This window comes from Anthonomus grandis, chromosome 18 (genome assembly GCF_022605725.1).
Source record: "Anthonomus grandis grandis chromosome 18, icAntGran1.3, whole genome shotgun sequence".
In the NCBI taxonomy this organism is placed as follows: domain Eukaryota; kingdom Metazoa; phylum Arthropoda; class Insecta; order Coleoptera; family Curculionidae; genus Anthonomus; species Anthonomus grandis.
In genome coordinates, this window is record NC_065563.1 from 2,899,886 (window position 1) to 2,915,857 (window position 15,972).

The window sequence follows — 15,972 nt, forward strand, 5'->3', positions numbered from 1 at the left end:
CAGAGGATTCTACTTGAGATCGTATATAATCATTAACATTTTTTTCCCAATCCTCTGATTGCTTTATGCCTTCTTGTATGTAAAGAGGTTGTTGACACAAAAATTTTGTCGCTTTTAGAACAAGTGCGGGCCGTATGGTTTCCAGGAGATAATCATTTTTATAGTTCATTTTTCTCTTGAGCTATGAAGAACAATTTTTTGTTCGTGATCTTTGCCACCATAGTCATCTAACGTGCCTGTATACACTGCAAATTTTTGTACTATTACATTAGGGGTTGACAAAACATAAAGTTTAATACCATACTTATGCCTTTTGTTTTTGATATATTGTCTAAACATTAATCTACCCCATTTCGGTTTGTTTCTTCAATAATTTTTAAAAGAATATCATTGGTCAACAAAAAACGGAAATATCCTAAAGGCGTATTTTCAGTTGGCTGAACTAGCAGTTCTTCAGTTTTCGTAAAAGGGTGACTAACCATGCCACCCGGAGCGTCTTGCCAAATAATATCATCATAATTTACATTATCTGCAACTTCTGGTTGTTCCTGCTCTTGTAAGCTATCAGGGGTGGCACTATCATCTGACTCTACTCCACTGGGAAGGGCATAATCCTCCTCGTTATCAGAAAAGTTGTAATCTGTATCAGAGAAATCACTGTCTTCTAGAATCTGTAACAACTCCGCGTCACTAAGTTTTTCTGAAGGCTTCTTTTTTTTAGCTTGAGAAGGACCCGCCACATTACTATTGTCGGCCATTTTCCCGCCCGCACTAAGACAATCAGCGAAACAAAAAACACAAACCACGTACATAAAAGTTTACAAAAATGTCTAACCTGTATGCCTATTCACCCTTCCGAACTATAATAGCGAGCCGCGTAAACTGAAGCACCATATAATAATATATCGAAGGCGTCGCCTTATGGCGACGGGGGCACAGCAGTCTAGACAGCAGTGTCGCCAATTGGCGACAGTGGCAGCGAAATTGTTAACCTGAATAGTTTGTGTCTCCTCTACATTTCTAGGCAATAATTTGGTCGAAGTATCTATATTTATAGGGACATTGACTATTTGGCCAGTTATGTAACACTGTCGTGCATATCCTACCTGTCGGATTTGCATGAAAGGTAACCTGGCCGACACCATCCTGTCTTCAAGGATAGTCAGATCTTTTAACTCAACTGGAATAGGGTGAACAATATTATGATCGCCGGACCAGAACTTTGGCAATTGTCCTTTATAAATATTCGATGAGCAAGAGTTGCAGAAGAAAACCCCATCATTACAAATTTGTGTAGTGAATTGGTTTCCAAATTTGTTTTCTAGCATTTGTAGATCTATTTTTCGACATGAAGTGAAAAACCATAATCGCATACAACAACTGCAAACAATGGTGGGGCCTTCTCTTAATGCTAGTTCAAACTTGGTTGGATGATTGATTGTAGTGTCTTCCTGCATTTTGTCACTATTCTGAATTTCACCTGTATGAAATAACTTTTGAAAAGAATCAATAACTTTTTGTTTTTTATGATTAACAGTTTTTGATGACAATACTTCATTGTTGTCAATAACCGTCAATGACTTTCGCTTATTACTCTATTACAACTTCATTAAATTTTACCTTACTTGTACTATCCTCTGGGATCTTGTTTATGGGCAACTTGTGTTGCACATGTACTTGTTTACTAGTATTTTGTAAATTTTCCTCTTTGTTACGGCTTTCTGTATTTTCCAACTTTTTGGATAAATATATTTTTTTTTGCTGGATGTTTTTCGTCTTAACGGACTTTTTACTCATTTTTGGCATCTGAAAAATTTATTAAGCATACTTTAACGACAATCCTGGATACATTATAGAAATTGACAATTTAACCAGTAATTTTAATATAACATTTATTGAAAAGTTGTCCAGCAAGAAAATATTATAGAACAATCTATGTCACTCATCTAAAACATAGTTATATGCATATGTTGTATAAGAATTTAAAGACTTTTTTATTTTAGATTTTTTTATTTAGAATTGTTATATATAACTTATAGGAATTTACTATATTTGTGGATGGAATTTTAAATGACAAAAATAAACCTCTAACTAATGTTAAATCAAAATTAAATCAATTAAAAGATATTAAAAATTTAGATGAATGAAATAAAGAATCTAGACTTTATAATTAATAATGAATAATAATTGATTAAGAGTAATTTGTGTATAATTATTATGGCTATAGTTTGTTATCGGCAAATTAAAATTCCTTAGCATATTTGGATATTTAGGCCTATTATTATTAGATTTATTAAACGTCTTTAAACTTTTTTGTTCCGCTGACTGAATTTGAAAATCGTTAACTAACATATTTAAAGCTGTATTTAAATCCTGTGGATTTTTGGTTCTCATTAATGAACCAATTGGATCTTTTAACTCTCTTAATAAAACCCTTAAAGCTAAATTTCGGCAGTATTGAGACAGCACTGGAGATTCTATCACACTTGAATGGGTTGAAATAAATGATATTTGCAAATTTAATAAATTTTGTATTTTATTATAAAACTCGAATGTTGTCTCTTTTTCTTGTTTTATTTCTGACATTTCGATATTTAACGTATAAATATCACGCTTATCAGCATAAGCATTTAGTAATGCGTCTTTTAATTCTTGCTAATTTGTTATTAAACTAGATGAAATATTTATTGCGGCTTCACCTTTTATTTTAGAAATTAAACTTGACATTAATTATTTATTTTGAAAATCAGTTAAATCTAAAGTATTGTAAAATTTATTTACAAGTTTTTCCGAAATATTTAAAAATCTAGAAAGTAGTTCCGTTTCGCCATGAAACTCGGGAACCATGTCTAAGTATTCCTTTTTTAAGGGAGGAAAGGTTGGAGTCGAAGCTCCCGCACCTTCGTTAGGCATATTAAAATTGTTAAAGTTACTCTCTTGAGTTCTTTTTTCCTTATTAAAGTTTTTGCGATGTGCCTTCGCTTTTACTTTTAAAGGAGATCTTAAACGATACTTAAAATTAAAAGAACTTGGTGAGCCAGAATTAATATTCTCTGTATCTGAAGATGATGAACTTTCGTATGAGCTATCACTATCAGTATTAGACACTCTAAATGACATTAAATGTACTTACAGCAAAACCAGTATCTTGGCCATACGTAGCCCTTCAATGTCCCTTTGAAGTCTTGTCTCTGGATCTGGCTGCTTCCGACGTTGATATTCCGTCAACAACGTAGTACTGTTCCGGATCTTCTCGTTGAGCTACTCAATGGGCTTGGAAAATTTAAAAAAAAAATATATATATTTTCCCAAAAATAAATACAACAGAAGTTTATAAGAACAATGACGTTTATTTCAAGTTGTTAGGGTAAGTATTTACAAAGTTATAAGGCTGCTAGTCTGGGGTTTTTTATACCTCCCGAGATTCCGTCCCAATTACGCGCTACGTCATAGACGCCGACGCGACGCGACGGTGTATTATAGAGCGCTCGCTAGCCAGCCAGCAACAGCCTATAGTGCCCGGGCGTTATTTTGACAGGGTGGTTTTGTTTGTTGACATTTTGACTTTTAACTTTTATTATTAACGTATTTTGCTTGTTGACTAATTACAATGGAGCAGGGATTTGTTCGTGGTCAGTCAGACAACTTACCCATTATATATACGTAAATATTTTAAAACTATAAATTCTATTAAAAAATAAGTAAAAATAAACTTTTACTTTGACACCCTGTGTTTCAAAAACTAAGCATTTTTCTTAGATAAGGAAAATGAGGACCTGTAATCACCCACCTGAAACGAGCTGCTTGCCACCAAATCTGCAAAAATGTCATCTGGCAATTATTTTTCCTACGAAATTTAAATCAAAATCCTTTATCCAAGACCCAACATCACACTTTGATGTAATATCCAAAAAGTATAGATTTAACCAAAAATTTTACTTAAAAAAAACCAAGAATCTCTTAAAATACACTCAAAAACAAGTAAGCGTGTCACCATAATGCAAGAAAAATTCTTGTATATTGTAAATATAGGCTAATACCGGTCCAACCATCTTCCTTGTCTAAGGCGTTTTTCGACATAGAACATATGTACATATGAACTGATTAAAATATAATACAATATTTATAGCAGGAATGTGGAGCAGACATTTTGAAAAACACAAACAACAGCAAAAACAGGCATAATAATATTAACAAAGCAGCGTGCGCGGTCGACATGCTAGCGTCGGTCGTCGCGTCCACTTGGGCGCCTGTGACGTATCATCCCGGCCGCGCTGGTAAGGAAAAAATTAAACATGGCGTATTTATACGAACTTTGAAAATTAATTGTGAAGTAACTATAAATGCTAGAGAACTGAAATAAATTGCTAAATTTAAGTTGGAGCCTGCTCTTTTTTACTAAAAAATAATCGAATTGTCGTTTCCAAGCTCATTCACCTAACTGGTTAGAAGCGCGAAAACGACGTAAAAGTCCAAAACCGCACTCCCGAAAACAAAGGTTCACCTCCCAATACATCGTTAAAACGAATCGTACTTTATGCTAAGAACGTGAGAGAGTCCTAAAAGCCCGACTGCGCCAATTATGTAACGATACTACGGAACTCTGTTTTTAAAAAAAAGTTTATTCAAATTAGATATGTCTTATACAGTACAGAGTTAATTCTAGACTAAATAATAAATTGACGTACAATTAAAGCTAAAGCTTATAAAATGCTGAACATAGGAAAAGGCAAAATGCTGGTTGGTATTGTACAGTTTCTTATAAGTTAAATAGGGATATAATATATAACTTATATACATTTTTCTCATTTTGTTCTTGTTCACACAATAAATTTCTTTACTCTTTATGCATCTTAAAATCAATTTAAACCTCTGATTGGTATACTTATAGAATAGTACTACAGCATACATAGACTTACAGCATGCACATCCTTTTAATCTGTAAATACATATTTATAAGGAGAATGGATTTTAAAACTGATAAATGTCAAAATATTGATAAAGTTAGATAAAACTTACCTTTGATTTTGTAGAATGGAACTATGTACCAATACTATAGGATGCAATGAGTCAAATATGTTCAGAAACTTTGCTTGCTTGCTTGGTCTATCACTGCAGCAGAGCAAGTGCAGGTCTAATAAGTCTAATAATAATTATTGCTTCAGATCACAAACCTATAAATAATAGAAAATTAATGTATAGCTATAAACGGTTGATACAACTTTGAGTGATCCTTAAAATTAACACAAAAGAAACATTAAAAAGTTCCAAAGGAAATTTTAAAACTCTTACTATGTAAAAAAGAATATAAAATGAATGTTTACATCATTAACCCTAGTTACCACTCAGTGTTCTGCTGAATTTTTCACCTTCCCATATTTATTATATAAAAAATATCATGTTTATAATATACATAAATTATGAAAAAACTTACCTTGATTTTTTAAATTGAAACTGGAGAAAACATAATCTATGGCATACAATGAGCAAACTCTATTGCTAGCTTGGTTTAGGCCTTTGAGAAAGGCAATCGCCACAACAATAAAACTTAACTGCTTATCAAATTATCAAACCTCCAAATCACTGACCTTAAAACGAACAGAAACAAACTTATAACTAAAACCGATTATAGAACGTCGAAATAATTAATATTCCTCAAAATAAGCACAAAATAAACCTTAAAAAATTTCCGAGAAAAATCTTATAACGCATATAATGCAAAACGGAATCTAAAATGAATGTTTATTTACGCTAGTTATCCCGGATACCGCTCCATATACGTTTGTTTGTGTAAAGCAGGCTTAAGCTTGTCCTTGTAGTTTTAAGGTGTTTCTATGTAGCGATGATTTAATGGAGCGATTCGCAACGGCGACATTTAAGCGTCGTCGTCACTGACGAACTTTTTTTTGCTAGGTTTGGGTTTTTTATTATGTTCATTTTAGGATTTTACGAATAGGTTTCTGGATTTTTGTATATAATATTAATGTTATAATATTTAATATTAATATTATAATATTAGTTGATGTTAACCATTTTTGCCTTCAATGGTATTTCAGATTCGTGGCGACCATCGCACTGTCAAACGCAATATTTTTATAGAAGCATTTTTTAAAATTTCGATTGACCTTATCAAGTCTAATTAGTTTTTTATTTATAATTTAATCGACATAGGGAATGTTAGTGAAGAAAATGCTTTTTTATAAAAAAATTGAAATACAAAATGTTAGTAATTATTCAAGAGTTACTAAATAACGTTAATAGTCAGACGTCATGACTATACATTTAGTTGAAAAAACCTAACATGTTTGACTAAATACATTTATTGCTAATAAAAAAGTTTTGTAAATATAAAGCCTAAAAACTCATTAAATCAAATTACAAAGTTCAACTAAATCGGACCGGTAGCAAAAAAGTTACGGTAGTCACATGACCTAGGCTGAAACTCAAATGTCAGTTATCTGTCATAATTTATTAGTTGTATCCTAATTAAACCATAAATACCAAATTCAGAGAAAAGTTCCCATAAGGGTTTATTTATATCTAGGAATAGAACAAACGGGATTTTACGTCAATTTTTTTTAAAAGTAATTGTAATAAAATATGAAAAGATTTAACAGGAAAAAATTAGTAATAAAAAAACCATCAACGAATTGAATCGAAGCTATAGAAGTCGAGATATTAGTAAAAATGTAAAAAAAAATAAAAGAAAACTAATTTTTTCCCACGTTACCATTTTTTTCTTAAAATGACAATCGACAAATTATAATGTAAATCCTAAGTTGGCAATTTCCAGTAAAAAAAAACACAAGAAAAAAATGTTTTTTTTGTCGAAAATCGAAAGGCCATGAAAAATTTCGAAAAAACGGTTTTTATTTTTTTTTTAAATAAACTATAACTCTGACAACTTTTTCTCTTAAATAAAAGTTCTCGGGAATATTACGAGGTATTCGGCTGTTAAAACGAATTGATTATAGCTATCACAGAATCGGAGAAAATTGTAAAAAACTATTAATCATAAATATCGAATTATCAAGAGCCATTCAAAAAGGTTATTATCGATTTTACTCTAAAATGAACAGAAAACTTATTTATTTGCATTTATCGATTTTCGAACAAAATCCGGCCCAAAATTAAAATTTTTTCAAAACATGCTCCAAATCCAAAATTTCTTTTTTTTGGCTAAAGACCATTCAAAAAGTAATGAAAAAGCTTTATGACAAAATTTTTCAAATTCTATAGTAATGCTACAATATTATGAAAGAAGATAAGTTCCCTTTAAAGCCTTTGTATTCGAACCATAGACTTATAACCAAGGATAGACCAAACTACTCATTCATAAATCGCAATAAGTAGCGATCAGTCATGGAAATTTAGGAAAAGCGATAAACCATCGTTTGGCAACGTCGCACCGTCCCCTGCAGCGACTGCTGCTTTGATGTCGCCGTGAAACACGCATGCCTCAATGTATATATTTTTCATTTCAGTCTTTTCGTTTCAACAGCCATAGGCGTACTTAATTTTTTGTAATACTATTTTTTCTTCTCAATATATTATTTATTTTAATTATGACTTTAAATTTAATAAATTCTTAATTCTTATAAAATATCTTTATAAACTGATAAAATATTGTAAATATGATATACAACCGGATGTCATTTGGATTCCTGAGACAATTTGAAAATTTGTCAACAAACTTATACCTATTACGTGTGGCAGATAAACGAAAAAGTGGTAAAATGAGAGTACACACCCGTTTTATATCATAATAACAATAATAATAAATGCCATACGAAACGTACGGGCTGTTTTTGGAGCGGAAATTTTAAAAATTGTAAAAAAAGTAGGTCGGCAGCAGGTTGAAATTTAAAGGGCTTGTTTATTTTCGTGTTAAGATTCCATAAACAAATTGTGTCTCTACCGCTCAGTGTTTTAGAAATTGAAGCTTGAATTTACGCGAAAATTTTTATTTATTTTTTTTTAAATCGGTATAAAATATTATTTAAAATTGTTAAAAACCGATAGCATTGGCCGGTAACATTGTTACGAATTTATTAATCAATGAATTAATTACATATTTAAAAAAAATATATTTTTTTTAAGACTCGAGGTGTTTAAGGTTCGCCATGGGATTAATACTTTTGTAATAATTGTTTTTTCTTATAAAATGTTATGGGGTATGCAGTAAAAACGAAAACCAAAGATTTTTTATAAAATAATATATAAATTTATTCACATAAATAAATTCACCGTATTACTGTACACAATTACCTATTTCTCTTTAACAATTTAATTTTGGTGACCTAATTCTATATCTTTTCTTGTACAAGCTAGTTGAACAGGTGTTTAAGTCCAAAAAAAGATATTGACCACCTCTAAGTTAACCACTGACTTAAGCTAAAGGAAAGGCCAGTAAAAGGTTCAACAAAATGTTATATAAAAAAGGTGTTAAGGTTATTTGTGTATTTATGTTAATTTTATATATAAAATAAAATTCAAATTCTTGTGACTACCTATAATTCTATAACGTTAACACCTAACAATGTATATTAGATACAAAATTATTCCAGGAAAAAAATATATATTCTTATTAATTCTAAGAATGTAGATAAGGTCCATAGACTTATAACCAAAGGTTCCTTGGTTATAAGTCTATGATAAGGTCAATATATACAAATACAAAATATTATTAAGGCTTATATAAAGATATAGATAGGTGTATCTTAAGTGTTGATAATTTCACTTTATATACAAGATACTTACGTCGATACTCGATAACTAACAAATCTAAGATAATATATAATTAATGTCAAGATAAGTAAGTAAAAAAATCTTTATTAACTCCAAAAAACAAAAACATAAAAATGTTATAATTTTATTTTGTGCCTCTGAGACACATTACTTACTTATGATATTATTAAAAAGCAAATTTAGTAAACCCAAGTAAATTCGATATTATTATTTTTTAGCGCTATTTTGCACCTGTGAACCGTATATTATTTCTTGGGTCGGATATGGGGTATACTACCACTAATTTTTAAAAGCTACATTTTTGAAAAGTAAGTGTATGTAGAAATGTATTTGTTAGGCACCATGGATACGTCACAATTTAATAACATTTATTACATAACACCCTGGTTCATGGATAATAATATTGTTTGGTTTCAACTAAAGAGGAATTGGTTAAGTTTATGCGAAGTCGAAATTTAGCGATAGCGCATTTTTAATTAACAACGGCAACGTAGCGGCGTGACCGAACTGCCATGCTTTCTTCCCGATGGGAGTGCGCGGCGCTTCGAGTCGAGTCGTGTCAGTCGGTTTAATGTTTTGATTGAAGGGGTTAGCTTAGCTTAGCTCGTAATTTTGTTTTGGAGCTAATGCTGGCTGTCAGTAAAGTTTTTTATAGAACAAAACAGTCTTTAATTCAAAAAAGATACGGAACCAGCTATCGAGACAACATCAAATTTGATGAACTAACATCGGCATCAAACATTTTGGTCCAATCGAGCGGATTGGTTAGAATAGGTATTCCAGCCTAGGAAGGATCAAGAAGGGTTCTGTTCTTGGGGGCAAGACCGGCTCAGTTTTTAAGGTTGTTTTTGAAACATAAAGGAAACAGGAAGGCAGCACAAAACTAGGGGCAAACGAAAACTAATTCATTGTGAAAAGTGCAAGTATTTGACGTTTGAGGTAGGTGCTATACATAAGAGGTGAGTGCCAATAAAAGCAAATTTTGTAAAATAAATTTTGTGGTCGTGTTTTTGTATTTTTCACAAATTTGTAAAAGGTTTTACTTGGGTTTCATTTTGCATACAAACTTAGTAGCACACTTACAAAGGTTTTGCATAGAATTTGACAAGGTTATATTAGGTTGTAATAAAAAGGGCATTTGTTTACACAGATTCTTATGCAAATTGCAGCAAACGATTTTACGGGCATTTTAAAAGGTTTTGTATATTTTTACAAGGTTTAAGTAAAAGATATTTAGGTAAAGGTTTATGTAATATTCTGCAGATGGTTAGGTTGTATTTTTCACTTTGCATAACATCTAACACGGTTTAGGTTATTAATATTTCACAGATGCTTGTGCAAAGTTTTGCAGAAAACATACATGTATTTTGGTAGTGTTATATGATAAGGTTTTAGGTTAATAAGGTCTTTTACTATCTATGCAAAAACTTTGAAAGGGTTATATTTTTAAATAATTTACATAAATAATAAATATCACACAAAATGGCATCTGAAGGGGATGAAGGTAGCTCGTATCAAGTGCGAGAGGATTCAGATGAAGAATTTAAAGTTTTAGTACGAAAAAGGGGAAATCTTAAACGCAATTTTACATTGCAAAATAATTTTTTAAGGGGTTACGATAGTTCTAAGATTTCTGAGGTACCCATGCGCTTGACAAAGATAAACGAGTGGTTTAATGAATTCGAAGTTATACAGTGTCAAATAGAAGAAATAGACGATTTCGATGATCAGTTAGATGAGCGAGAGGCATTCTGTAACTCATTTTTTAAAATAGTTGGGCAATTAAATAATATTTTAAATCCAATAAGGTCGCCAAATCTAGATGGGGGGCTGCAGAATGACGTTGTACGCATGCCGCCCAACACAGGTACAGCTTCAAAGCCAGAGGTAAAACTTCCAGCAATGGAAATTCCGCATTTTTATGGGTCATATAAACAGTGGTCAGAGTTTTATGGTTTCGGTTACAGAGAGCTGTAGCATTTGTTTTACGATTTGTGCGTAATTGTAGAAGATCTAAAGGTTTACGGAATACTGGGCCTCTAACAGTTTTGGAGTTATTAGAAGCATGGGTCTACATAATCAGGTGTATTCAATTGCAGGATTTCAAGGCCGAGATAAATGATATTAGGCAGGGTAGCTTTGTTTCAAAATCAAGTAGGCTAGTGTCATTGAATCCATTTATAGACGATAAGGGGCTGCTAAGGGTGGGAGGCAGGTTGGCAAATTCCAATTTAGAATTTAATCAACGGTTTCCAGTAATTATTTCAAATAAAAATAGGGTTACTAAGTTAATCATATTACATGAGCATTACAAACAATTACATGCAGGGCCTCAAGCATTATTGGGGTACATACGACTTAAATATTGGCCAATATCTGGGCGTCGTACAGTACGCGACGTACTAAGGGGTTGTATAACGTGTTATAAGGTAAAGCCAAGAGGGTTTCAACAACTTATGGGTAATCTGCCAAAGGCCAGGGTAACGCCTTCTCGACCTTTCACAAATTGCGGGGTAGATTACGCTGGGCCATTCACTACTAAGGTTAACAAAATCAGGGCCTGTGTTGAAACAAAGACATACCTTTGTGTGTTTGTATGTTTTGCCACGAAAGCTGCTCATCTAGAGTTGGTGACAGATTTAAGCACACACGCTTTTTTAAATTGTTTTAAAAGGTTCATCGCTCGAAGGGGGTTATGCAAGAATATGTTTTCAGATAACGCGACTAATTTTACAGGGGCCAATAATGAGTTACAGGATCTTTTCAAATTTTTACAGAATAAAGAAAACCAGAGTGTTTTTTCAAATTTCTTTTCGAAATCTTCCATAAGGTGGCATTTTATTCCGCCACGCTCACCTCACTTTGGCGGGCTGTGGGAATCTGCAGTGAAGGCGGCAAAATTTCATTTGAAAAGGGTAGTTGGGGTACAGAGGCTGACCTTCGAAGAGCTCTACACAATTGTAACCCAAGTAGAATCTTGCCTTAATTCACGGCCTCTTACGCCATTGTCAGAAATGCCAGACGATCTAGATGTTCTCACGCCTGGGCATTTTTTAATTGGCACGTCCCTAAGCGCCTTACCTCAGGAAGATTTGGAAGATGTAAGTTCCAACAGGTTGCGTCGATATCAGTTACTAACGCAGCTCGTGCAAGGGTTTTGGAAAAGGTGGTCACAGGAGTACCTTGGTCAGCTTCAACAACGAACCAAATGGACTACTAATGGGGACTCGATTTCGGTTGGTGATATGGTGTTAGTGAAGGAAGAGAACCTTCCACCAATGAGGTGGCAATTAGCGCGAGTGATGGAACTTCATCTAGGGTCGGACAATAGGTGTCGAGTAGTGACTATAAAAACATCGAACGGATTTTGTAAAAGAGCCGCCTCAAGGCTTTGTATTTTACCATTTGAAAGGGATGTTAAGGAGTAGATTAAGGAATTTTTGTTAAGTAAATATTATGTTACTAGGATCTAAGTATTTTAGGTATATATTGTTTAGGTTAATTGAAAGACAGGCTTTCAAGGGGGGCGGGATGTTTGGTTTCAACTAAAGAGGAATTGGTTAAGTTTATGCGAAGTCGAAATTTAGCGATAGCGCGATTTTTAATTAACAACGGCAACGTAGCGGCGTGACCGAACTGCCATGCTTTCTTCCCGATGGGAGTGCGCGGCGCTTCGAGTCGAGTCGTGTCAGTCGGTTTAATGTTTTGATTGAAGGGGTTAGCTTAGCTCGTAATTTTGTTTTGTTTGGGTTTTTTCTTTCTTACGACGTAGCACGTGTAAATTCCAAAGTTGTATTTTTATTTTGTTTTGGAGCTAATGCTGGCTGTCAGTAAAGTTTTTTATAGAACAAAACAGTCTTTAATTCAAAAAAGAAACGGAACCAGCTATCGAGACAACATCAAATTTGATGAACTAACATCGGCATCAAACAAATATTTTATTTATAAGGGTTTTATTCACCTCGAAAATGAATAGTTTTAGTGTTTACACTTCTGGTCCAATCTTTTCTTATCGAGTCTAATCGTTTATTTGTCTCGTGAAATATTCTTATTTTAAAATAAAATTTTAAAATTAATTTTGTAACTATAAATGAATGATTTTCCAGTGGCTCTATTTCATATAAATGATCACCAAAAACATTAAAAATTTGAGGAGGTATATTATGCATGGTCTTAATAATTAATTTATCATACAAGTTGTTATGGTTCTTTAGTATGCCAAAGGTTTTATCGAAATCCCTGAATTCTTTTTCTGCTATTTTACAAAGATGCTCAATAAACTTACTAGGCTGAAAGAGTTTTCCGTACGATTTTCTTTTTTGAAATTGTGTAGGTGTATCATCAGATTGTAATATACTCAGCAAGTTATACATTTTTGTAAGCTTTTTACAACAAATCCTGCTATGTAAGTAACTATGTCTTCTACATATGGAGTTAAATGCCCCACTGGTGAGCCTAAAAGTTCATTTTCGTTTAATTTATTTTTAATTTTTTCCTCAAACAATTTATATTCTGAAGTTTCTAACATATTTTCCCCATCAACAGTATTGGTTATTTTAGTGCCAGAGCCGCAAGTCAAAATAGTTATTTTTTCTAAATTTACACAATTGCCAGTATTTGGCGCTGAAATTTGACTATGTACAAGGAGTCTCTTAAAACTAGATTCAAATTGTCTCGCGGTGGGGTTGTCATTATGACCCCCTCTGCTTCTAATCGCTCCAAAAAATAATTCTAGGTGGTCTTGCGATAATTTATATGTAAGAATATATTTTAGTAATCTTTTTTGTTCTACATAACATGAATACATATTCTGAAGACTCTCAATGTTAATTAGAAATCCCAAAAAGCCTGTTCGCCTCCGAGATTTTAAAACTGATCTGTTATTAAAATTTACGCCTAGAATATAATCCTTAAAACTATTTAAATAAGCGAAAAATATTGGCTTAGATTTTTCTGAAAGGGGTTTTTTGAAAGAATACTTTGCAAGGTTATTCTGCGAATTGAAAATGTCAAAAACATTATTACAGAACAATATAAAAGCTGAGGTGGCCTCAGAATTAAGAAATTGGGGATCTTTTAGATCTTCACGTAGATAGTCAAGAGCAACACTAACACTTCTGCTCAATGTTTGAGCTGCTATCCTAACTTTCATTTTTTCTTTATACCACTGCATATGTCGGTTTTGAACCTTTGTGGCCAAATGTAACCCCTCCTTTTTTTGTTTGCTATTTAGGTTTTCTATATGGGACCAATCTATTGGTTGGCCATTGGAATTTGTTAACCCAACTTTATTCCCTTTTTTAGAAGCCAAACAATTGCGAACCAATTTGAGCATATGACATGCATCTAAATAAATAAAAATAGGATCACTTGTAACAGGGTGCTGAAAGCTAGTTTTTAGATTCCAGAAATTTTGAAAATTACATCCTAGTTTTTCTGCCATGCTCATATTTACGGGAGCAACATCGAATGTAACGGAAGTAATAATAACATTTGCCTCATGCACAAATCTGATACAATTAATTACTAAGTCTGCTTTAGCAGCAGATTCAAACCCATTGAGAAGAAAATACCCAACAGGCACTTTCCAAGAATCATTAATGGCTACCACCATAAACACCAATGCCTCCTTAGCTTCAGAAAGGCTATCTCCGTCAACATTGGCTCCAAAGTCAACATACCCGGTAAACTTTTGCCCAGTCCACTCCACTTGACGTCGTATTGAGGTATAGATTTATTAAACGTATTTCGCACGAAGTTATAAGCTCTTGCAGAATAGAAGGCAAGGGTAATCGCAAATGACCTAAGAGATTCATTGTATCTCTCAGTTGTTGGTCCCTTTAACATCCTTTCAAAAATATCTGCTGCTGGGCCCGATACAGATGCCTAAAATGAAATTGAAAAATATGTTAGATTGTCTCGTTTATTAAAAAAGATAGTTTGATGATTACGAAGTTAGTAATTTTTAATATTAATGTTATAATATTATTACAAATAAAATTACCCTTATTGCGGATTCAGCATTTTCCGAAATAAATGCCTTTTCTTTAAGATAGTCCAACAAAGAAGTTAGATTGGTGATTCTTAATTTTAGCCTTCTCACTCTCATTTGCAATATATGTTTTTGTCTCCTCAACTTAACGTCTCTTGTTTTAATTCTTTTAATAGTTCTTCTTGGCTTTTCAGGCGTAGAAAAATCATCCGAGGAAATATCTCCTATGTAATATTTTCTGAAAAAGATATAATTAAGTAAATATAATTAGATTTTTTGCTTTTTGATTCAAATTGGTCATAATTATTAAAAAAATACCTAGAAATTAAAATACATAAGTATTACCTTTTTTCTGCTTAACACCTTGAGACACTCCTGCCTTGGACTGTAATGTGGAATGATCAGCTGAAACACTAGTACAGGCCTCTGATTCAGCTTCAGAGGCAGTAGCTGTCCTTGAAGATGTGGGTGATCATCTTCAAGGACACTTCTCTGTATCATTTCTGAAGGGCCAGGTATGCAGGATAATTCATGATCAATGTCTGGTGAACATTTCGCAGTAACATTACGAGCGACCGGCTCATTTTCTGTAAGCTTGGATTCACAAGGTGACAAACTGATGTTAAAACTTTCAGATGATGAACTGAAAAAGTTTTACTTATAAATCTACAGCAATTGTAGGTACTAATATACAAAACGTGACATAAAAATTATATTGTACATATTATTGATAAAAATATGTACTATAATTACGTGGTGGCCAAAACAAAAATCGTTTTTAAAAAACAATTTTATTTAATACAGAATAAGCGACTACTAAGGTTACAAGACAACTGATTCGGATAAGCTAAAGCACACATATTTATAGGCTTCTATTAAGAAGCTGAATAAGCAAAGTATAAAAATAATTAAATACTAAATAGACATTTTAAAGTGCTAAATAGACATCTTAGAGGGATGTAACTCCTCCATCCTAAAATAAAAGCATACCCTTTAGGGTGTGGTTTTTCATAACCAATAAGCTAAAATATATAAAATAATACAAATCAATAAAAAATTGTTATACAATTATTTCGTCATGATCGGGAATGTTACGTTGTATAATTATGCGTTTTCTTAAAAACAATGAGTATAGCCATTTTCCTACAAAGAAGATAATTAATAATATTATTATTATATACAATAAAATTGTCCAAAAACTAGTTGAACGAAAATTTACTGGATTCTTGATA

General features: G+C 32.5%; 1 long non-coding RNA gene across 1 annotated transcript; it reads right to left on the bottom strand.

The window, feature by feature from the left end:
• Positions 1–13,624: 13,624 nt before the first annotated feature.
• LOC126746727 (uncharacterized) lies at positions 13,625–15,202 on the bottom strand. Its single transcript, XR_007663965.1, has 3 exons — positions 15,086–15,202; positions 14,753–14,978; positions 13,625–14,634 (listed from the first exon to the last, which is right to left on the bottom strand). It is a non-coding gene; the product is annotated as an uncharacterized LOC126746727 (long non-coding RNA).
• Positions 15,203–15,972: the final 770 nt, after the last annotated feature.